This window comes from Cavia porcellus, unplaced genomic scaffold (genome assembly GCF_034190915.1).
Source record: "Cavia porcellus strain 051 isolate PalLab524CR breed Dunkin Hartley unplaced genomic scaffold, mCavPor4.1 scaffold_1, whole genome shotgun sequence".
NCBI classification, from domain to species: domain Eukaryota; kingdom Metazoa; phylum Chordata; class Mammalia; order Rodentia; family Caviidae; genus Cavia; species Cavia porcellus.
In genome coordinates, this window is record NW_026947484.1 from 53866162 (window position 1) to 53891407 (window position 25246).

Consider the following 25246-nt stretch of genomic DNA (forward strand, 5'->3'; position numbering starts at 1 on the left):
GAGGGAGAAGATAAAGGAGAAGTTAAGCTTTTGAAGCAAGTCTCTACCTAAAAGGGGTGTAGGGCATGTTGGGATTACTAAGAAGCTATGGGTAAAGAAAAGAGTCTGCAATCTGCATGGCACAGGCCCAGTTTGCAAACGCTGTGTAAGCTGGCCATCAATGCCCACAACAGAGATGGAGGACTTAATACAAGTTCCTGAAAACTCAGGAAATACACTATAAGTTACCCCCGTGTCCACAAGTACAGATAGTGTCTTACCTGAGCTCTCTAGTGAGACTTGGGTCTCCGACAAGGATACCGTTGTGGGGGCTGTGAACCCTGAGCCCCGTCAATCTCAGCAGCAAGTCCGAGCAGATCAGTCAGGGAAGAATCTGGCATTGATGGAGTCTCCTGTGAGAGCAAAGAGTTAGAGGATGGCTTATCCACTTACTGGTGGTTAGGACAGTCACTCTTCTAGTGGCCGTTAATGTTGCAGTAGAGACATGGCCCTAAAGGAATGCCAGGGTTGGGGCAGTCTTTGGCCCAGTGTCCTTGTTTGCTGCATATAAAGCACTGTCCAGGTGGGGCTCGGGCAGTTGCACCTTGTTTTGGATTTCCTGTCTTGGGAGCCCCAAGTGCCACTGCTAAGAGATCAGATTGATATTTAGCAAACTTCATTTTTTGAGCTTCTTTTTCCTCTTTTTGAATTTTATCTCTGTTGTTGAAGACACAGAAATGTAATTTAAGGAAATCTCCCTGTGGAGTTTGAGGGCCATGTTCAACCATTTGTAACTTTGCATGAATATTAGAAGCAGACCAGGAAATAAAATAAGTGTTAACAGCAATTATCCCTTCATGAAAGTCTGGGTTTACATTAGTAAACTTAATTAAGGTTTCCCTAAGCCAATTTAGGAACACAGCTGGGTTTTCACTAGCCTCCTGGACCTGTTCTAAAAGTTTGTTAAAAGTTAGTATATTTGTGAGCAATCTTATTAAGGCCCACAATTAGACATTCAATCATCTTATGTAATTTTTTTGAACCTTCTCCATGTTGATAGTTCCAGTTAGGATCTTGGTCTGACACCACAGTAGGTCCAGGGTCATTTTCAGCAGTGTTTGCCTTATGTCTGCTATCAGCTTTTCTCTATCTGCCTACCACAGCTGAGTTTGCTCTTGTGAGCTGATGGTAGTGTTCAGAATCACATAAATATCCTTAAAATGTAAATCATTACAATTAGTTATAAATTCAAATTCCCCGATATAAATTTGTGGGTCAACCGAGAAGCTACCTAATTTGTGGGTAATCTGAGATAAGTCAAAAAGGGAGAAAGGCATATGTATATTAACAAGTCCCTCGGGGCCAGATTGCTCTCAAAGTGGTAGCAGAGACTGAGAAGACTGTGGAGTAGATGGCCAATGGGCAGCCAATCGCCCAGCAGGCATGTGTGAGCAATTATCTGATGATTGGCTATAAAGCAGCTGCCAGTTAACATGGGACAAGGAAACACAGGCTGTTGGCATCTCACTATGTGCCTTGCAGCGATTTAGTTGCTGTTTACAGCACAGTAAATTGTCATGTGATCTGCAACAAGGTGGCTGTTGCTGATCACAAGAGGAGCCACAAAGGGGCGACCATTAACCATGAGATCTGTACCAAGATGGCAGCACCATTTCACATGGTGGAAGGCCGCAACATGGTGACTGTCTCCCACACAAGCTGCAGCAATCACATGGCCTGCCAGAAGGATATATTGCCTGAGACCTAGTATGGTGGGTGGGGGGTGAGAATGCCAAAGGGGACAAAGAATTTTCAGGAGATTGAGAGGTCAGAGAATGTGAGGAAGTGCTAACAAAGGGATTAGAGCTGCTGGGAGAATTAACAATCCCAGGAGAGCGAGGGAAAGATGATTGCACAGTGAGAGATAACTGTGAGGATTGATTTCGTGGATAGGGAGGAGGAGGCGGATGAAAGACTGAAGGTACTTCCTCTAATGGGTCTTGAGGGCAGGAGGGGAGAGTTTGTGGCACAGTAGAGTTAGCTAAAAGTATCTGAGCAGACATACATGATTTAATGAAAGAGGAATGTGTTCTCAGAGTGAGGAAAGCCTGTATATATATGTAATTTCTGTTAACTTGTCTCCAGTGTAACAAAAATAATAGAAAAATTTTGAGAATACAGGGGTCAAATGTCCCCTCTTTGATCCATGGGCTGCCATAAAGTGGGTGGGTCAGCCAAGCCTCCTTGCAGTAAAAGATTAATTGTTTCATTTTTATGTTTTTTTTTTTAATTTAAGAATACCCAGATTGGAAACCAAGCACCCCAAAGGTATGGTCTTCTGAGATGCAGAAAAAACATTCCCCATGGCTAAATCTCAGTCAGCTGAGAAACAGACCATGGTCTACTTAGCTTATGCCATCAACTTTACTTTTTATAGACCAAGTGGTGATCAGTAATTTAGTTCCAAAGCTTGTGATAATTGGCCATCACCAATAAAACAAGTGGGTTTCCCATGGATTTCAGTAACGGCTCTGCCTATGAGAGCTTAAAGCTCTAAAGGACGTGAGAGTTTTCCAGTGTGGGGCCCAGCCCATGGAGAAAGACTCTGCCTTGGGCTGTCTAAGGATGTGAGAACATCACCTGAGTCCAGGGAAGGTGAAGAAAACCCACATGGGCCTGGCCCAGTGCCAAATAATCTCCGGAGTTTGTTCACCTGTGATAAATTGGGCCAGTGTTTTTTGTGAATGACTGGTGACAAATTAAGCAGCTTCCACGTGTTGAGAAGTGAGGAATTAATCCAAGATGCAGTCCAGTTCATGAATTGGCAGGGGACTTGGAAAGGGAATTCCAAATGTCACTCGCCTGCCAATCCGAGTCATGGCACCATATGATAAGATTGTGCCACATCCAAAAGATGAGAAGTGTGAAATAAAAGAGGCCTTTATTCTGAGAATGTGGAGAGAGAAAAACAAAACCCTCCAGCCACTGAAGTTTAGCTTTCTCTCTGGAAGACATGTGGTGTGGGGGCATACATGTAGCTTAGATTTGGGGTGGTTCCTAAGGGGCATTAGGGATGTACAGGTAGCCCATTGGTATTCACTTCATGCCACAGGTAAATTCCTAGGGGCTGGGAAGATAGAGCCACAGGTAAATTCCTAGGGGTGGGAAAGATAGAGGTCCTTGGTTCCACCTCCAAGGCTTTTCACTAGCTACAGTGTCCCAAATGGGCCAAAATCCTTTCAATATGCAAATATCCATTCTACTGCATTGTCTAGAGACTGATGACACGGAAAGGTGCTGTAAGGAAAGATCAGGAAAGATGTAACTTCCCCAGTGTTTTCAATGCATCTGGGTCTATGGGACCCAAAGGTTCAGAAGGTTGACTACGTGCTGCACTCCATGTTCATAAATCTTAGAGGATAAAAGGTTCTAGGGGACAGTCATACCTAAAGTACTGATTTCAAGGTGGAATAACTAAGTTATTGGTGCAGGCAGCTGAGCTTGTTAGAAATCTTATAGCAGTGAGGTAGGGCTAGGTCCTCAATGGAGCCAGTGCAAACACCTGGCAGCTGCTGGGGAGGCTGAGGCCTCCTGCTGTGGGCTAGGCCTCAAGACAAAAGACCATACAAATGCACCCATATCCTGGGATTGATACCCAAAATAGTTCCCATCCCCCTAGGAAAGAGTCACTGCTCTGTAAGAATGCCTGCTTTCTACATGACTGGTTTCCCCATTTATCCCTAATGTAATCAATTATACCTGAACTATTGTTCTTATTGGCTGACTATAGTTAGGTCCCACCTCATGCTCATCTGCCTTGTGAGCTCCCAGTCCTTCCCCACCTTGAACTCAAGGTCTACTCTATAACAGTCCCTAGAAAAGACAGAGTCCTTGGCAATCTGCTGGGGACCCTGTCTGTCTCTCTCAGACAGAAGATTTCTTTCTCTCAATAACTGTTAAGTGTTTCATTCTCCTATATCACTATGAGATACTATATGCCTTATCTGGGGTTAAACTGCACACAAGCTTAACCTAAGAACCAGGCAGCAAGCCCAGCTCTTCCCACTCCCAGTCCGATCATCTTTCATCTAAGGATCATGGGTCACTGGAGACCTGACGGAAGAAAAAGGGGACAGAAGAATCAGGCAAAGTGTTTCTTTGGTGCCTGTCACCTTTTTGTTCTGCTCTGTGGTGAGTGAAGGGGCAGAGGGAAATCATGTGGGAGGGGGCCCCAAGACAAGCACTGTGACAAAGAACATTACATGGCCTGTATTCAATCAGTCAGAAGTCAGTTCTGCAAACTCACCTTCTTCCCACAGAAGACCACTGACCAGGGGCCAGCAGAAGAGGAAATTGGCTGAAGTACAAACACAGTCTCCTGGAAACTTCCCAGTCCTTTGGTTTCTAGAAACTTTTTTATTTTCTTAGTCTCTCATTCTGAGACTCAAGTCAAATTTTTAAGAAAGAGAAAGAAAAGGAAGAGTAGGATGACAAAGAGAAGAAGGTGATGGGCCTGCTTAGGAAAAGCTCAACACAAGCCTACATGATGAATTTTTAACTCTAGCTCTTCCCGCAAATGATCTGAAGTTCTTTGCCGAGCTAACTGTAAACCATAAAGAGGCATTCCCACAACATTCAAACTGTTGAGGATTGTGAGCTGCCACTCTCAGTAACAAACATCAAATGCCCTCATGACTGTCTGGTTAGAATGAATGTGTGTGAAATGTAAGGGGAAGTCAAGTTTGTTTCAGAAAGTGTCCCAAGGGCCTAGCTGGATGATCACACCCAGTAACTAGAAGAATCCTCACACCTGTTGTCTAACTGCTGGAATGAGAGCTGTCACAGCAGGGAATACCATGCAAAGCCTCTGAAACTGCCCAGTCTTGCGTAAGGTAATGTCAGAGAAAACACTGTAACCCAGAGGCAGTTTAGACATTAGCATCGCCCTGTGAGATTTAAAAGCCACTGGGGTGACACTCTCAGTCATGCCTTCTGCCCATGTTCTGGCACCTAAGAAAATCCACAGGAATTCTGGCAGCTGCAGTAGAGTGCCATAAGCTCAGCCAGATGGGAGGAGCAAGGGCAGATGCTGCTTCCAGATGCAGCATCTGTCCTGGAGCAAAACCATAAGGACCATGCATTACTATACAGCTATTGCTCTGGGGCATGTGTTCTTCTCTGTCTCCTTCAATAGAGAGGATAAACAGTACTTGAATTGACACAGCAGGGACTGCCTAAGGGCAAAAGCAACCTCCACAGGGACTCTGATTGTCTTGAACAACACAGAATGGTACTAACATTCCATTATGCTGGTGACAGGATACTATTGGACTAATTCGATATAAGTACTTTGGATGCCCTACAGAAGTTCATTATGGTGAAAGCTGTGAGAAAGACCCTATGAAGACACAGGGACTCCCACATCAACAAGACTTATGGAAAGCAGCAGCAGAAGGTGTGACATTACATTGCCTAAAGTGTTTGGATTTGGGCTGTTGCTTATGTCATACTTGAAAATATTAGCAGTGTATTTCCTACCCGCCCCATGTATCAGATGGCTTAGTTTCTCGTGAGACACAGGTGTTGTGCGAGGTGCCTCACTGTTGAGACTCCATAACCCAGAGGACCTAGTGCTCCTCCCTGAAGGACATCACATTTAAAACCATGTCAGTGGACCAGCAGGATTTGAACTGGCAGGAGGACTACACGAGGAACTGAGTTCGCCTCACACAACAGGAACAAGAGGAGGGCAGGAGTGTGTCTGTAATCCAGCGTCACTCTGGAGCATCCCCTTCTGCTGCCATCGTCAACAGTATCAGCATGAAGAAGCAAACTCAGCAGCTGTGGCTGACCAAGAACCAAGAAAAGAAGGCCTCAGATGTGTAGCCAAGGAAGGTCTGCAGTACCCCATAGGCCAACCAACCCGGAGTGGCTGACTGGCTGCAGGCTAAGAGAAAGTGGTGCCACAGAGACGAAATTGGCAATATCATTGGAGTCCTCCAGAAAGCTGCAGTAATGGACAGGGTACCTTATTTCACTAGCACTGCTGTGTAGGTCACTTCCACATCGAAGTTAGCCACCACCAAGAAAGGGACTTAGAGACCAATGGGGCTTGTAATTCCTCTCAGGAAAGAATGGGGAGAAGAGTTTTTGCACACACACACACACACACACACACAGAGTAGGTCCTTAGTGATGTTGGAGGTGGTCACCTAGAAGGCCATGACCTGTCTGATACAATCAGTGACCTGAGCCTGTCACTAATTAGGCCCCATCCTGCACCCATCTCTTCCAGCTTCACAAGCCTTCCTGCCTCCTTCCCTAAGGCCGGAGTTTGCGTTCTGATAGTGTCCTCCTCCCACCCAGGCCTTGCCTCTCTCATCTTCACTTTTCTGCTGCTCCACCCCCACTGCATATGCCTAATCAGTGCCCCACACACACAAATGCACAACCAGGAAAGATGGGGAGGTGAACCCCTCTGGGGCGAATCCTTTGACCAGTGGGAGACAACAGCGCCCAGAGAAACCGCTCATTCAGCTCCCGTTTTCCAACCAGGGACAGTCCTGAGACATCACTTAAACAGCTTTGGAGAGGATTAATCACATGGGAGCTGGGAGGACCACACATCTTCCTAGGGCTCTCCCTCCTCTCCTGTGCTCTCCTCTGGATCCTTTACTTCAGCTGGCTGAGCCTGCCCTCTGCCTGAGGTCCTGTTTTCTTGGGAAGTAAGAGAGGCTAAGATAGTCATTGCGGAGTGTGTGGATGCTGTTCTTGTTGCCGTTACCACCTCATTGGTCTGGTGAACAGGCTGTAATTACTAATGCAGTTGAAATTGCAGGCAATGCCTAAGCATTAGCTAATAGCATCACCATCACCATCATCCTTATTCACACCCTGGCCACAATTCTTGCACCCCTCAAACTTCATACTCTCTAAATCCTGGACTTGTCTGTATGTTGCATGGTATCCCTGCACCTTCCAGCCATGAGAGAAGGAGAAAGGGCCAGAAACAGAAAGAGAAGAAGCTAGAAGTCAGAATGCCTCAGCCACAATCTTCAGACTGCTCCGGACCTTGCTAACATCCTCTCTGCAGAACCCATGCACTGTTAATTGTCTAAAATGAAGGAACTTGTCAAAGGAATGTTCTTGTTCATTGCACACATTGAAACATCTAGCAAAGCATGAGCTACTTGCCTCTTGCATTTCTTTTCCACAGTCCCATGGTAGCATCATCTGGAACAGAATACGATGTTTCTGGGGGCAAAGAAAACTACACTTTGCTGAGGGAGTATAACAGTGTTTGTTAATGGTTTGTGTTTAGATGCCTCCTTAAGCCTCATGCAGTCACAGCTATGAGCTTTGGAATGTGATAGGATTGCAGGGTGAACAGCTCACACGCTGTCAGGAGGTCACCATGGGCCTGACTGGGAAGGTTATATCTCCCCTTCTTATTGCTCTCTTTACTCTGCTTCTGGTCTACCACATCCTGAGCTGCTCTCCTTGCCGTGCACACTGCCATGCTGTGCTGCCGTGGAGCAGACAACCATGTGCAGGGGTGTAAGCCAGCAGGAATCTCTCCTCCTTTAACTTAGTGGTGATGGATCCAGTGTCTCAGCAACAAACACAGGCACTCCAGCATGTTGGGACACTCTACTCCACCCTACAGCCGTCTGGGCCACTTGGCTGCCCTGGAGATCCCGTCTGCATCATGAATCCTTGTCTTGTACTCCTTGAGGGGATTTCTGTGGTTGTGTAAGGTCAAGAGAAAGAACATGAAAGCTGATAAAGATGGCGTACATTCCCCATGCATATCCATTCCGAGACTGTCTATGATCTGCACCTAGCAATGGGACTGGGCAAAGGGAGTTTACAAGCATGTTTCCAGGTTGAAGGAAAGCTCCTTGCCCATTACACTTCCCTGAAATTATTTTTCCTTCAGCAGTGTCACGTCACAAACTATCTGCCTTGCAACTGGCTCTTGCTCTTGTGTTTTACATTTCTCTCACCACTGTCACATGAACATATTTTAATTTTGTACCCCAATTGCCTTCCTCCCCCTCTGACCAGATTGTTAGGAACATGACCTGTAAAGAAAGAGCAAAATCTGCTTTCTTCACCCTCACCATGCTGAGCTTTTCAGCATCATCAGTTGGAGGGGATGTGATTTGCTAACAGGCTTTCTCTGGTACCCCAAGCCCACCAGGTTCATCAGGGTCTGCACAGATTCTTGTCAACTTCTGTTCTTATATGGCTCAGCTAGGTGTCGCTCAATAAAGGATCCCCCACCCAAGAGAGTCTTATCTTTGAGGATGTCTAAAGAGCAATCATTTTCATGGATTTCTTTTAACATCAGGTATTTTAGTCCTTAAAACAATTTTGTTTATGAACATCAGTTCTATTACTCTAAAAGAAATGACAGAAGTGGAAATTCTTGAATTGGAAGAACTCCTACTAATGCACCCATTTTGAAAACATAGAGAAGATGGAACAGCAGTTGACAGCACTGGTTTAGGCAGTATCACTTATACAAAAGAATTTTGAGGAAAAAAGTGTATCACTTTCCAAGCCTATGCTTCAGGTCCTTTTTCATTACTTTTTGGAACATTAAATACTTTTGAAAGTAAATGCAAAATGTAAATGATAGATAATCCAGGCACAAAAGATACATGTGCAAATGTAGCATTCTAGTAATACAGGAATTGTTGATCCAGTGACATTAAATGTTTCACTTTTTATTTTTTAAATTGATACATAACAATTGTGCATATGTAACATTGTACATAACAACTATATATCTATTATCAGAGTGACACAATCCACATGTCCATCACCTTCTAAATGCCATTGTTTTGTTTGGGGGACATTCCAATTCCTTTCCTCTACCTTAAACAAGTCTTTTTAACTATCAATTTGCTTGATAAGCTTTTCCCTTTGGGATAAATAATTATAAAAATACATTCCAGTTCATCTTCTCAAATCCCAAACCAATGGAAGTCGGTATCTCAGCAAGGTTGATGCTGACAGTGTCAGGAGTGCAAAGCTGTGTTACTGGGGAATTACACACAAGAAACAAGAGTCACACTGTTGTCCATGTCATCCAGCCACCAAGGAGCACTGGTGTCATCCCCTGGGGGGAAATGCTCATTCACAGTCTTGCGCAGTCACCCCCAGCGGCCACCGTGAGAACAACATGGCCTCAACTCCAAAGCTGAGGAGACCTGGACATAGTAGACAGCTGGAAACTTCAGATAATCCCATTCCCCACCATGGGGAGGGAGGGACCTCCTTTGCAGTGGAACATAACCAACTCATTTCCATAACTGCCAAGTTCACCCCTTGTATTGCAAGGATTCATTTTTCCAAACAGCTTTGCAAGGAGTTTCCACTGGGTTCCCAGAGGTCCCTTTCCAAGGGACAAAGTATACCCTCATTGCTGAAGTTAGTCTCAGGACCACTACTGACTTCCTCCTCCAATCTGCATTAAACTTGCAAGGTCTCACCACAAACTCTGCTGCTCCCGGTGGCTTACCTTCCAGAGTTACCCAAAGCCTCATTCCTGGGCAGTGGCTGCCAAAGGGACTGTGTCTCCACAGGTCAGCTCTGCTGCTCTTGTCCATGCACAAACAAAACTGGCCAAGGATGCACCATGAGGCATCCAAGATCTCTTGCCTCATTGATTAACACAGCCCTAAACCACCACCAACTGCCCATGATGCAAGTTCAATTACCCTGCCAAAATGGCTTTCATTATTCTTAAGTGTTCTTTCCTGGATACAAAGGGCCAAATGTGTCACAAAGCAGCCATAGTTTATAGTTTCATGGGACCCTTGACAATTGGCCTGGTAGAGGATATCGCCTTGGAAAACAGAATTCTTTCTTTAATGTTTCAGAGCCCAGAGCTGCAGGAGTAAGAAGCACAAAGCTCCCCTGTGGGTCTTTGGGAATCATGCTAAATGGGCCATTCTCATCTACAACGCATAGTACTGTATTGCTGTGTTCTTCCTTTTGGGGATAGAGTACCACAGAGAGCCTCTAACACTGTGTGTGCTGTATCCCACAGAGTGGCACCACATCTTCACATCATCACCTCTGACTTCAGATGGGCTTCAGATGCACTCTTAGCAGAGTATTCCAACATTCTGCTCAAGCAGACTCTTCTGGATGGTGCCATGTGTTTCTAACCATGAGTGTGTGCTGAGGGGAGGGCTATGGTACAACCACGGTGAGTCTGAACCACTTACTCAGTACAGCGTGCTTGTGCTCATGGCCATTCTCACTCCATATCCTGGGTGGACCGCCTCTAGCTTCCAATGGAGTCTGCTGGCTTCACTTAGCACTCTGACTTGGTGGTTCACCAGACCCTACTAGGAAGTTCTGAACTCATGGTTACTTGGTGCCCTGTGAACCAGTACTCTGTCTTTGTAAAGAACCACACCAATTCCAAGGTCTGTTTTCTAAAAGCATTGCTTCAGAACCTGAGCATCTGCACTTCTATCCTTGGTGTGCTCACCAAGTAGCCCAAGCACCAAACCTGCTCATGTTGCACATGTTATACCTTGTTTCATGCTTTATCCTGTGCTGTCACCAAGTTATGGGCCCAAATATCATTCTTAGACTGGGAATATGGTACCTTCAAAACACCAGTGCTGACAGCACATTAAAAATTCTGTGATAATCTCTGATACCATTGGATCTTGCTGCAAAGGGCAACAACCATGAAATCCTTAATGACACTGGAGCACCATTCTGCTTAAGGAGCTTTCCTGGAGCCTTTGTAAATATTATGCATCCTCCGGCCCTTATCATGGAATCTAACCCTCAGGTTAGATATTCTGGCCTGACTTAATATCTCCTTCCACGTTCCTGATTCCCTGAGAGGTTCATTCTCCTCCTTCAGTATCTGAAGTGGTGATTCTAGCATTTGCACGTCATTCAGCATGGGCTATCATTTTACTTTGCCTCCTGAAGCCACAGTAGTAGTGAGTTTACACCATATCCTAGTTTCTTTGCTGAGGAATTAAACCCTCGGTCCTAAGACCTAGTCCTAGTACCTCCAAACCAGTACTCTGCTGTACTCAGTACTATATTCAAGAGCTTCAAAATCCAGTGCCACAGATAACCTCTGACTTCTGTTGGTACACACTGATTAGGTCATGTGACTCCTTCAGAGTGTAATGCTTTTTCTCCCTTAGAACATTCCCAGTTCAGCCATTCTGAGACTTGGCATAATGTAGTCCTGCAGCCAAGAACAGAGGAAGTGGTATCTTCATGGGGTTAGGTTAGGGCTATGACCTAGCTGAGGGTGCCCTACAAATTCATTACCTGTTGCAAGCGTGCAGCCATGAGTTCGATCCTTGATACCAATAAAAAAAAAATCATTACCTGGCTTGCACTGAAGCTTTCACAGAGGTCTTAGCTTATAAGAGGGTAAGGGATACACCATGTGCCAGAACCCCAGTGTTCTCATGCAGGGCCCTGACTTTGGCATAAAGCATCTGCCTCAGCTGTGTAACAAATAATCTTTAGGTCAGGATTCTATTCAATCCTGAATTTGATTTTTTTTTCTTTTCCCCACCTGCTGAAATTAAAAACTCTTTGTAAGCTACCAAAAGAGAACTTCTGGCCTTAGTTTTCTATTTTTAACTGTCTTTGGCTTTTCATTATCCTTCTAACAGGCAGTAGCACAACCAAAACCAACCAGCTAAGCCTGTTTTACTTGTATGAAATGTTTCATCTATTTTTTTCAAATGCCTAAATCATTGCATGGAAACATTTGCTCCATTTGCCAGAGAAATATTTTGCAAAGAGGCCAGTATTTCATGCCAGGAACTATCTGTGCTCACCCCCTACCACCTGGGATGGAGCTGTCCCTACCAGAGGGCCATGAGAGATACAGGCCCCAAAACATCATCTCACCACCTGTTACCTTCCAGCATTTCTGGAACCACTGTGAGCTGTGTCCTCTGGGAGGCAGATGCTAAGACAAAGTTAAGAATAGGAATAGCACACTGAAGAGTAATGCTCCTGTAAAGGAAAGGGAAGAAGTGGACTAGATGGAGATGGGAAACCACATGCATATATGCAAATCCTCTGCCATCCCAGAGATCTTTGGAATAAGAATTGGCTACATGGTAGTCACAGCTCAGAGGATGAGGCTAACCGGAAGAAGAAAACCACAGAAATCTTGCAGCAAAATGCACTTCTTGCAACTAAGCAACAAGTCCTTTCCTAAACAGAAATAATTCATCTCTAGTTCTGCTATTATGGTATCCAAAATAATAGTTTTACCTCAATGTGAACATAAATTTATATTGACTTAGTTAAAGTCCGACTGTCCCCAGTGGGAATCTGGACAAATTCCGCTTGACTCAATGAGTCCCTCAATGCGTGTTCATCCCCAGAACCCCCAGTTCCCTCGGTGGCTTCCCTGCACATATCCAGATGTTTCTGTCCTGGCATCTCCATTTCATGAGATACAGGATGCACCTGAGAGATGCAAATGCATATGGTATTCCTGCCTTTGGAACTGTGCCTTGTTTCTACCTAGCTTCTTGTCAAGGCAACTAAATGGCCTACTCAGCAGTTTTGTCCACCGAGAAACCAAGTCATAGCTACAAGCTGTCCCATCAGACTCAGAGTCAGAAAGCTGCCTGTTTGGCATCCTGCAGGACTGACTACATTCGTAAGGGCAGAAAGTACTGAAATCACAGCCTAAGCTCTGACTTTTATGATGTTTACAAAAGTGCTCAGCATTTGCAGAAAGTTCTAGAGTGCTGGAGTAGAACCAACAACATATTCATACTATATGTCCCTGAAACAGATCTTTGCTTATGGAGGGGTTGGGGGCCTCAGCTCTTCTTGTCTCCCAGCCAGCATGCTGGCTGGCTCACAGGAAGGGTTTGACTTCTTGGTTCTCTCTGCACACTTTGATCAATATGAAAACATCACAGTTGCAAGAACCCATTCATGTGCCATTGTGGCAAGAACCCTGGGATAACTGTATAGAAGGAAACTTCACAGTTGGATGATCTGAAAGGGAAGATGACTTTCCAGGAGTGGACATTCTCAAGAGAGAAATTCGACCAACTCAAATCAAAGGGTGAGATAACCCCTACCTTTTAAAGCGTGGTCCCTTGCCCCAACCACAAGCAATCAGGAGCCTCACACATGTAACCAGTAATAGCAATTTACCTGGAGAGACCCCACAGCACAGGTAAACACTGATCCGTGGGTGGGGATAGTGGCAGGGACCCCAAGGCCATCCTGCCACCTCCATGGGGCCCACAAGGATCAGGGGAGCAGCTGCAGAACACAGAAGGGGCAGGAAGTCAGTGGGGCAGAGAGCAGGGCAACAGCATAAACAAAACAGTGGATGGATGGCTGGGTTCACCAAACCACTCCATAGTAACTCACGACTGCGACTTCTCATAGGAGAGGAGGACAGGACCATGGCCCTTCCCAGGCACAAGCACTACCTGCCTCCATCTCATGTACACACAGTGTCCATAATTCCACTTTAAAAAATATCATGAGTCACACATTCACACAGAGTTGAGAGATAGAATTACTGACAGAACCAAGCTGAGTGCGTCCAGCTGGTGGAATCATCAACCGTGGTTTAAATAAAGATGAGATTGTGCTGAAATCCCCCATGGGAAATGTGGGCATCAGACATGAATAAATGCAAAACCTCTGTTGGGAGATGGAAAGTGTTTTTAAAAATCAAATAGAAATGCAAACATAAAAACCCTGAGATGAAGACTTTTTTCAACAAGAAGCTGTATGAAAGACTGGAAATACTGAAATATGTGAACTTGAATATAAAGAAAATGAATGAAAAGATAAGAAAAAGTACATGAAAAACAAATAAAAAGGAAACTGAGCAAAAAAAGAATGAAATAGAGCAAAGATCTGAAAAGCTGTGGGAAAATATCATATAATCAAACCTATGAAAAATGAGTAAAAAGGGGGAAGGAAATATGTGAAGAGTAATAGCTGAAATTTTTCCAAAATTACTGAAAGACCACACAGATGAAGAAACCTCAGAGATATTTAAAAATACAGATACACGCATGATAGCCAACCTGATAAAAACCAAAAGATAAAAAGAAAATTTTAAAGACAGCTAGAGAAAAAGAAACATTATACATAGAAGAAAGATAAGAATTTTTTAGAAAACAGTTCTTCAGAAATTACATAAGCCATAAAACCAAAAGAAACCATTAAATAAAGAAAAAAAAAAAAAAACTGAAAGAAACATTGGTTATTCCAAAATTCTAAGTCCAGAAAAACTGTCTTTCAAAATGTAGTAGCAGGAAACATTTTCAGGCAAACAAAAGAGGATTCAGTGCCAGTAATACTTGTGCCTTTATACTATTATCAAGCATTTCATTTCTGTATGTGTGACAGATCTCACAGTGCACTTTAGCATTGACCTAGCTTCTCTTCTATGAATAACACCACAAGATGGAAATAGTTACGTGTTGGAAATATCTCTTTATAGAACTATTTTAACTAAAAAGTAAAACATAAACAAAACCGTCTTACTGCTCCCAATTAATTAATTGGTCTGTTTATTGACTATGGCCCACTGCTAGTGTCACAAAAAGTAAACACAAAAAGTAAACACTGGACACTCCCCGCCTCAGGAAGACCACACCGGCCATCCACAGTTAGATCACAGGCTTAATTATCAGTCTGATGAATATTTTGCACCACCAGCTGCCACCTTGAAAGAAATTCAAAGCACGTCTACACCTCAAGGGTGCAATCAACAAAATCCAGACTAGTACTACAAGTCAAAAGTCCCAGGTTCTGCAACAGAGTATAAGTAAAGAGATGAAGAAAGCATTGCAAATTAAACACACCTAAAAGAAGTTAAAATGGGCAAAGCTAAAATACAGTGTGTGGGGACATCAGAAGAGGTTAACATAAATATCTGGTGAGTTGCTGCTCTGGAAAGAAGGAAGACGGAAAGACTTTGTAACAGGCAGGTAGAGAAGTTTCCAGGGTGGGTGTCAAAGCTTCTTAGCCTGGGTGATGATTACAAGAGTAACTCACCTTATAAATAACTCATCAAGACATACATTGGTTTTGTGTGACTTTTATTAACTATGGTTTAGTTGGCAATAAAAGAGTTTAAAGATCAATGTAATCTCAAATCTCAGAGCTCAGAACTGAAAAGAATTGATACAAAAGTGAGAAAATGGAGACAGCCTAAATTGTGACATATAAGTGCAAAATACATTTCTTAAAATGCACAAATGAGATAAAGCTTCATAATCCAGAGGGAAAAATGAATGTTACCAGGTTCCTGGGATGGCAGAGAAGAAAGGCCTGAACTCCTAGCTTCAGTTAATGAATGGGACCTTTGGGCTTCTTAACCAGATCTGTGCTGTCTTTTCAGTTCAAACTCAAAGACTGGTAACACTGAGATGCCGGTGACTTCCTAGAAGTTCTAGCTTCCATACAGTATTTAGGTGAATTAAATCATTGGCACAAGGGCTCTGTGATGAAAGCAAGGCTGCCAACCAGCTGTGAGGGTGCTGAGGGGCCTCGGCTCTGTGCTGTGACTGCTTGGAGTCTACATTATTAGGTTACACAGGAAATGATGGAAGTCTTTTGATGACTACTTACGCCAGCTGGGCCCCCAAATTACCATCAATATGTATTTATATGTGCACAGTAACAGCACAAAATGTTACTCATCAGAAACGATTGACTTTTTCCTAAACCATGCTGGTCAAATATGTTTATCTTTTCAATTGTCACAGTCACAATATTTGATTCAATACATGCCACATGGCAACATGAATATGTAAGTTGTTGTTCTTCAGATGTGAACATTTGATGCTTTTAGCATTTGTGTCCTCTATTTCTTAAGTACTTGATGATTTTGTGAGATTTGCTAACACCAGCATTTCTAGGTGTAATTATGGTAAAATAATTTTTATGTATCTGTTGTGGTGTCAGGTAGTAGTTTAGAAGTCAGAAAACCTGATTTTAGCCTGAACTCTGCCATTACCTATTTCTGTGAGTCAGGTGGAGCCAGACTTTAGGGAAAAATTCAGTTTTCCCATTTATTACACATAAATGTTGGCTATATATGAAGGTCAAAGTGAATATTTCTATTCTATAGAAGGCTTTGGATTTTAAACTTCTCCCAGATTTCAAAAGAAATCTCTAGTGGTGCCACTGCTGGCATCTTTTCAGAGCTGTGATTGATCATCTGGTGAGAAAATCATACTTAGCTTGCTTCTTCCTTGTGAATTCATGGTTCCACACTCCTGAGTCCACACACAGGATGGATTCCACCACAGAGCCACGAACAGAAAGCTTTAAAGAATCAAGAGTACTAGAACTTCTCTTTTAAGTTGACTTTTTAAAAAACTACATGTAATTTTTCACCCACCAAATCAGCAAAGTGACAAAGAATGACAATACCCAGTGGATAAAGGTATAAAACAAATTGGTAAAATCATTTTAGAGCTAAGTGGGCAGTGTCAAGCAAAAGTCAACACATCAGGCCTTTAAATCAGCAATTTCAGCTGTAGGGAATTTGTTCTACTTGAAAAGCTATACGTGCATATAAGAATATGCAAGTCAGAGTGGGTATGACTGGGCTGTAGGTTAGATCTTGAGTGCCCCCAAAGGCTTAGACTTTAGTGCATGCTGGTTTCAGAAGGTGGTGAAGTTTTCAGGAAGTGATGCCTAATGGGGGGAAGTTAGGTAAACGGGGTACATCTCTTTCAATTCACAGCCACCACAAATAGCCTCCTTCACCTCATCTCCACATGATCCATTCTTCCTCCACATTCCAGGAGCAACAGAACCCAGAGGCCATAGACTGAGACCTCTGAAACTGTAAGCCTAAATAAACCTTTTTCTTTATTTAGCTGACTTTCTCGGGTACTTTGTCACAGCAATAGAAAGCTGACTAATCTCGATAATCTAATTTCTGTTAGAAAAAATACTAGAAGCAATTCAAATGCTAGTCAACTGAGAACTGCCAGAAAAAAAAATCAGCTGGTCCAACTATTTTCTTTCCTGTGGAAGGTTCCAGGAGAGTCATCATTTCAAATGTTTGGTTATTCCCAAAATGCTGAAAACAATAATGAAAATCTTATTATTTCCACATCAAGTCTTTAATATACTTAGAAGTAACATTAAAAAATCTTGTCAGACTTTTTACTCTAATTCTTATTCAAAATTAAACTACTCATCCATTGCCAAATTCCTAGGAGGTGCCCAGCCAAAAACGAGTCTGAATGCTATACTTTCTGCCTTCCAATCCCATGGCAGACACTGTTAGGAAAACACAGTGCTCTCTGCCGTGGAATACCAGTTCTAATCAGAACCCTGAAGTAGTGCAGTCTTCCAGGTGGGATTCACTGTGAGCCAACGATACACTTGTTCTCAGCCCAGAAAACTAATTTGTCCTAAGTGCTTGCTGTCTCACAGATGAATGCAGTGACTCTCTCTCTCTCTCTCTCCTATCTTTATGCCAAGATATCTGTACTTTAAATCTCATCTGGTGCTATGCTTTAAGAGGAGATGCCTGTATAGGCAGTTCCTTTACACAAGAAATTCACCTCTAACTACACAATTTCAGGAGTCCAAGGAGAAGGGTAAAACAGACCTCCCAGAGCTACAAATGGAATCAATTAGGAGAACTGTGCACAAGACAAACCCAGGACAAAAGGTAAAGTTTTCATCCAACTAGGGCACCGTGGTCTTAGAGAAATGAAGTCACTTACATCACGAACTCATCTCGTCTGTATTAAAATACCAAAGATTCAAGGCATGCTACACTCAAGCAAAACCACCTAAGTTTTCTCTGGTGACCAGAAAAGTTCAGGAAAAGTAGAAACGTGATCTTATTCCCTACATCTTACCACACTGTCTGAAAAATGTATGCACACATGAATCATGCTCATAAAAGATGATCTGCAGATGTATTTATTACAGCAGAGCTATTTCAGAAAATGTTTACTGTCGAGGGAATTATTTTAAGGATGATAATTAGCATTCATGTGCTACCCCCAGAAGCAGTTCTATATTAGCAATGCTCTTTAATTTCTGAATTTATAATGTCACATTTTATGAGTTCAAATAAAGTTGGAGACAAGACCCAGTGTTGGCTGCCATTACTAAATAGCATCTTTGAACTGTCTGAGGAAAGTTTACAGGCACAATACTAATAACCTGAAACTTTTGGGCTTGTTGCTAAAGTTTTCCACTATGGCCACAACTTCACCTTTTATTTTGGAGATATGGACTTTTAATTCATACCTACCCACTCTTCTCTATGTGGTAGGAGAGATGGGAGGGTACCCTAAAATTCCCTGAGAAGTGTGGAGACTTGGCTTTTTGTGCATCGGTGTGGTTAGATTGAACTGTATTTAAGGGACCTTCCCTACCATCCAAAAAGCAGCAAGGACTACTGAAATCTTAGTCCAAATCCTATCTTCTTTGGCTCAACCTTGTGCTCCTGCTTGGACTTGAGCTAGGTTCCGAAGACTGCTCCCCCATGACCCATTCATCCAAGACCTGCCCAAAGCTGGATTCAGTGGTTCTGTGAGCAATGGGTGGCACAATGGCTGGCAAAGAGCACTGTGCCCCAGCCTTCTGAAGGCTGCTAACCCCCCAGAAAGCAGACCTCAGATCCACAGCAGCCCTACAGAGGATGAAGCTTCCTTGATTCTAACCCCCAAACCAGTATGTGTATAGCCCTGCCTTCAAACATTGAATTCCACAGTACAAAAGGAGACTTAGTTCCCTAATGAATTTAGAGAGTGAATTTTTTTTTGAATTTGTATAAAAGAGAATACTAAACTATTTTCCATTGCATATAAAAGGAAAGACAGGTTGCCAGATCTGGGCTATATTGAGTGACCACAAACCATCAGGAGATACATTTGGAGGGTTGTTTTTCCTTTTCAGATTAATGTCATCATAATGAGTTACAGCCATCACACACACACACACACACACACACACACACACACACACACACACACAATAGACCAAAGACTTTTCTTAGGCTTTGATTCCCAGCTAAGAGGTACTTGGTAGAATGGGGTTTGAAAAGATCTCGGGATGTGACCCTCATGTATTTTAAGGGCACACTGTAACATACAGTGGAGACAATCTAAATGTCTACCAGAGTAGTCAAGGAATGATGGCCTAAAGGAATGATGTGAAGCATCCCTATTGCTGCCCCTGAAGAGTGTATAACAAGCTGGCCTTGGTGGCAGGTGCATGTAATCCAAATACCCTGGGAAGCCCAGGCAGAAATCTCACAAGTTCAAGCCCAGCCGGGATAGCTTAGTAAGATCCTGCCTGTCTCAAAACAAAACATTTTACGATCAGGATGGAGGTCAGTGTAAAGCTCTTGGATTTTATAAAGAGTTTCAATCCCAGGTACTGAAAAAAGAAAAGCAAAATAATGTGAAAATAAGTAGGAAGACTCAGGGAAACATACACAAACATGTCCTGGAGAGGAAATGTGAATACACAGAAGGGAAAAAAATCCATCATTGTGCTCCCTGAATTTCTTATAATAAGTATTTTCATCTAAAAAGTACTGATATATGCAGTATAACTGTAACTCAGAATGAAGAAATAATCTCTGCCCTTCACCACACCTTTCTGTGTTTTTCATGCATTCCTGTTATCTCTCAAAAAGAGAAACTACACATCATTTTTAATGTGCCATGGCAACCTGTTCAAATATCCTTTCAGACAGGTAAAAATTATGGAGAATGGCCAGTGGACCTTGTTATCCTGGACGTGACTTCCCATTCAAAAGACAAAGCTACAAACTGCACCTCTTAACTATGGAAAGAGGCATAAACAATGTGGTCAGCCAAAGACTCTTTGGGTCAAAACTCCCCAGTGTTAAGGCTCAAACCTCAGTGTACATGGAAGTTTGTTCTTTCTTATCACTGAATGCCCAGAAACTAAATAGCTGGGGGAATAAAATTTTAATAAAAGTTTTCATTATGGAAAACTAGATATGGGCCTGAGGCCAGTTTATTTTATCCTTTAAAAAGTTGAAGACACGTGAGGTGCAGTAGTGTACACCTGTACAGTAATTCTAGCTACTTCATAGACTAAGACAGGAGGATTGTGAGTTCCATGCCAGCCTGGGAACTTTATAAAACCCTTGTCTCAAAATAAATAAATAAATAAATAAATAAATAAATAAATAAATAAATGTTTTAAAGGAAAAAGGCAAATACCATAATGTTTAAAATAAAGGTTTATACTATAAATTACTTACAAACTAATTTAAAATATAGCTGGTGGCTGAATTGCACTAAGTTGTCCCTTTCCTCTTTTTTTTTTAATTTTAAAGAGAATAAAATCAAGCAAAATAAAATAGAATAAATCCAATCAAAACAAGTGAGGATAAGGATATAGGACTTCAAACCAATAGGAAATCAACAATGGTTACCATAATGTCTCTTGTTAGCTTCAAAATAGCTGCCCATACTTTCCAATACAGTAAAATTCAAACAAAACAGAACAGAATAGAACCAATGAAAACAAAACAATGAATGCAATAAAGGACTTCGAAACAAAGCAATAGTAAATCCAAAATGGCTACCACCATATATCTTGGTATCTTTGAAATAGCTGCCCATGACATCAGATATAATAAAATGAAACAAAACAAAGCAGAATAAAGCCCAAACAAACAAACAAAAAAAAAACCAAACAAACAAAAAAACAATAAAAATGATACAGGACTTCAAAACGAGACAATAGGGAATGAACCATTGCTACCACATTCAGAAGGAGATGCCCCATAGCTGCCACACTGCATACCGTGATTATCTGATTAGATAATCAGACACCAGCTTTCGATCTGCAAAGTCAGTGAAACACTAGACACTGCCTGTGCATGGTGCCAATTTGCAGGGAGGGCTTGCTTCTTGGTGACTTCTTGTTCTCTTCCCCCACAGCCTGGGAATGATGCTGACTCACAGGAAAAGTCTTTCTCTTCTTTTGTAAAAATAACAAAATGCAGCCTATGATAGTCACATAGGAAGGCATTGAGCAATACTGTCAGTAGAACAAACTGCATAACCCCATGTGCAGTAAGAGCCCCCCAAATGTGTGCACAGTTGAATGCTGAAGAGAGAGAGGGACAGATGACAGTTGGGTGGGTGAACGGATGGATATAGGGCGAACAGACAAAACCTGAACAGGTGAATGGATGGACAGATAGATAAAAGGGTAGAAGGATGAAAAGAAAGAAGAAAAAGATATTTACAAACTACGGAGTATTGTTCTTCTGAGAGGTGAAACAGTGATTGACTTTAGTCTCTTTTTGCTCCTAAGAATTTCTAATTTTCTAATAGTAAACATGACTGTGTAAAAATTCTAAGTTAAATCCATACTTAATGAAGGAGTTGGGACTTCCAGAAAAAGTACGTAATTTGCTAAAGTTCACCCAGCTACCTAGACCAGAACTTGGACCTCAGCCCTGGCTTGTGAATCTTAAGAAGACAGTCTGTGGTCTCCAGCAAGGGGTTTCAGTGGTTCCCACCCCAGCGCGAAAGCATTCTTTAAATACCCTAAGGAACCTCACACACCAAGTCCCAGATCGAAAGGTCCGCATCAGTCAGGAGCAAACTCTCAGCATGTTCATTCCCAGAGTTCAGCTCACGGCTTTCAGAACAATCCGGTGCTCCCATCTGCAAGACTGATGGTAGACTCGTGGGTCCGAGTGCTGTCATGACTGTTCACTGTAAGAATTCCCTGTACTCAGACCAGGGAGACATTTGCTACCAGAACAGACCCCACCCACCCACCCAGGTCCCCGCACCGTTATCTCTGAGCATGCCCTCAGGCAGCTTCTGCACTGCTGAAGCTCAGCATGCAAGGCTCCGTCAGGCCTCAGTGCTCTCTGCTGCGGATGCCACCTGCACTCCCTCTTCCCCCTCCATTCATGCCAGAGACCCAGCCCCACAATACTGAAGCAGAGCCTCAGAGCCCTGTGATCAGGCCCACTGACCATGTTGGATTAGATATGCCAGCAAAATACCAAGTAAAACATAAAACCTTCCTTCGTTCCCCAAAACAGTTGCACCAAAAAGGATGATTAGAGAAAGAAAAAAGTTGTTAGGGAATCAGAAGCCGTTGTTCAGAAACCCTCTGTTCTTTCACTGACTGTCTCCAGGAATCTCAGCTGAAACAAACAGAAATATTTGCAAGCTCGCGACATATGCAAAAATGCATCCGAGACTTCTTGGGGAATCAGGTAAGAACAAAGGCCACAGATAGACTAAGCCCCACACAGAATTAAATCCCGCTCTGTATGTCTGAGGCATGCTAACCCTCTACTCTGTCACAGAGGGTGTCACCTGGTTCTGCACCGTCCTGTGTCTGCAGGTTGGGAGGCTGTGGTGTGCTCCACAAGCCTGGCCTAAGGTTGTATTGCTCTTACTAACACTCGACTTCGGATGGTAGAGGAGGAAAGGAGACAGATGTTCAGGCCAAAGACGCAGAGTAAAAGTGGCTCACTGGGAAGCGGCATGGGCAGGCCCCCTGACTGGGCCTCCGGAACCTGCGTGAATTTTTTTTTTTTTTTTTAATTTTAAAGAGGATGAAATAGAATAAAACCAATCAAAACAAACCATGTAAGAGATACATGACTTCAAAACATGAAATCAACAATAGTTACCCTCATGTCCCCTGATGTCTTCAAAACACCTGCAGATAACTTCGGACATAGTAAAAATCAAACAGAGCAGAGTAGAATAGAAACAGTAAGAGCAAAACAATGAATTCAATAAAGATCTTCAAAACAAGCCAATAGCAAATCCAACATTGCTACCATAATATATATTGCTGTCTTTGAAATAGCTGCTCCTTCCATGGGATTTGACATAATTAAACAAGAGAATAAAACCCAACCCAACAAAACAATGGAAACAATATAGGACCTCAAAACAAGACCATAGGGAATCAGCAATGGCTACAAACCTCAGCAGGAGATCCTCCTACATGCCACACTGCAGACCACTATCCTCTGAGCCCACGAACAGACCACTGGCCCCAGACTTGCAGTGTTAGTGAAACAGCAAAGCACCACAGGCATCCAACTGCATTTCACCTCCATAGCCATCACCACAGCCTGTTTCTACAGATAAGCTGTTTGCTTATGGGGTGGGGATGGGGGAAATTGGTCCTTCTTGTTTGCCAAGCCCACACACCAGAAGGGGCTGGGGTTTGTCTGCTCCTGGGCTGCTGGAAGCCTGCACATGACACTGGTTCCCAGACTGGGGGGCTTGTTTCCTGATATGACCTTGTTCTCTCTCCCCCCAGCCTGTGAATGGCACTGGCTCATGGGGAGAGGCTGGGGTCTGTCTGTTCCCAGTCTGGTGGCAGCCCATGCATGGTGCTATGGAGCCTGCATTTTAATCACTGGTATTTACTGTGTTTTTGGTATCTGTGAGCTTACTCTAATGTGTGTCCTTGTGTTCCTATAGCAGGCCTGCCTTGTTCTACACAACCTAATGGTTCATCTGAGTAACCTGGCTGTGGCCTCTTGCCTCCCCCATCACTCAGTTGCCCCTCCTCAGGACACTTTTCAAGCACGGATTTACTAATCCAGGGCTCACGTCTCTACCCACATTACTTCTAAGGCTGTCACAATCAAGGCCCCTGGACAGCTCCCCTATTTACCTTATGGCCAGTTGCTGGGCAACTAGGGAAGATCCCTATGCCTGCCTCAAAGCCCACTGAAATTATTCCAACTGGGGAATCCTTAACCTGCTGGGAAATCTTGCCTTGATGGTCCTTTTTGCAGAAACCAAAATAAAGGTTCGGTTCCCCACATCTTCTGCCTCCTAAATTACCACAGTGTCTCCCTAGATGGTCCCCATGCTGTGGCAAGCTCCTGGGATTGTGATAAACCATTTTAGAGACACACATCCCCTGATGAACAGACCTTCCTGAGTGCCTCAAATTTAATATTAACACACACAATTTATATTAACACATAATTTAAAATGCTACTGTGCATGGCCCAGTAAGGGAAGTCCTGGGTGTCAGATTGGAAACACTGGATGGGTCCTCAGCTCAGTTTCTCCCTGAAGATATTTTTTTTGTTGTTGTTTCTTACCATTGTGGGGCGGAAACGCTATAAACCCAGCTATGTCTGATCAGAGCGGTGGGCCACTTCTGTAAATGGCATCTCGTGATCCCTGGCCCTACCTTGTGTTGATGTTTCCTTCCCACAGGAGCAGGTGGGGCCTTGTTGGTAAGCAGAGTTCTTCCAGCTTGCAGCACATCTTCAAGATATACAGAAGCATCAAATGCACAGTGATGCATGGGATGCGTATTTTCTCCAAGAAAAGAAAACTTTAAAACCTACAAATCCCCCGCTGGATGTATTTTGGATAGAAATTCTTCTTCCTTGCTATTTACATGGATGGTTGGCAATAAATCCAAAGCAATAAGGGAGAATACATTCCTTGGTAACTCACAGGCCATAGGAGAAAGTGATGACCGGATAGACGTCAGGTGTCAGGAAGGAATAAATGGGGTCAGAAATGTCCTCCACTTGTTGCTGGAGTCATCCTCTGATGGTTCCCATGAGAATTCAGGTCATCGCTGTCCTCTGCAGACGAAGCCACAAGGGTGGGCACCGATGTGCATGCCAGCTTAGAACCCCAGAAGGCCTGCAGCAAGCCCTGAGTTCAGGGGAACTAGTTACAGGAGTCATTTCCTGACAGAGCAGATCATACTCTAAGGTGGTGCAGCATGGTATTGGACATGAAACAAAGATGATTTAAAAACCAATGGACGCACAGGCGCGTAATCCCAGTACCCGGCAGGCAGAAACAGGAGTGACGCCATGAGTTCAAGCGAAGCCTGGACTCCATAGTGAGTTCACGGCAAACCTGCATAGCAAAACTGTCTCCAAAAAAATCATAACAAACCCAAAAAGAGGTGAGCCTTTTCCTTTGCCTACTCTGTGCCTCCAGATTACCAAACAGACATGTGTCCTTGTAATCAGGAGAATGAAAGTACAGTTGAGCCCAAAGAAGACAGCCAGTCACAAAAATCCATGCAGAATAAGACAGGAAAATTTTTACATCATAGCTTCACTTCAAGGCACTGTACGAAAATGAAACTGAGATCCCACCATGTCTAACTTGCTTCCTTGTTCAGGAAAATGGCATTGGTGAGAAAAAGCTTTATTTGCATCAGTGGTGTATGCATGGGATGCCAGAATTATCCCAATTTGGAT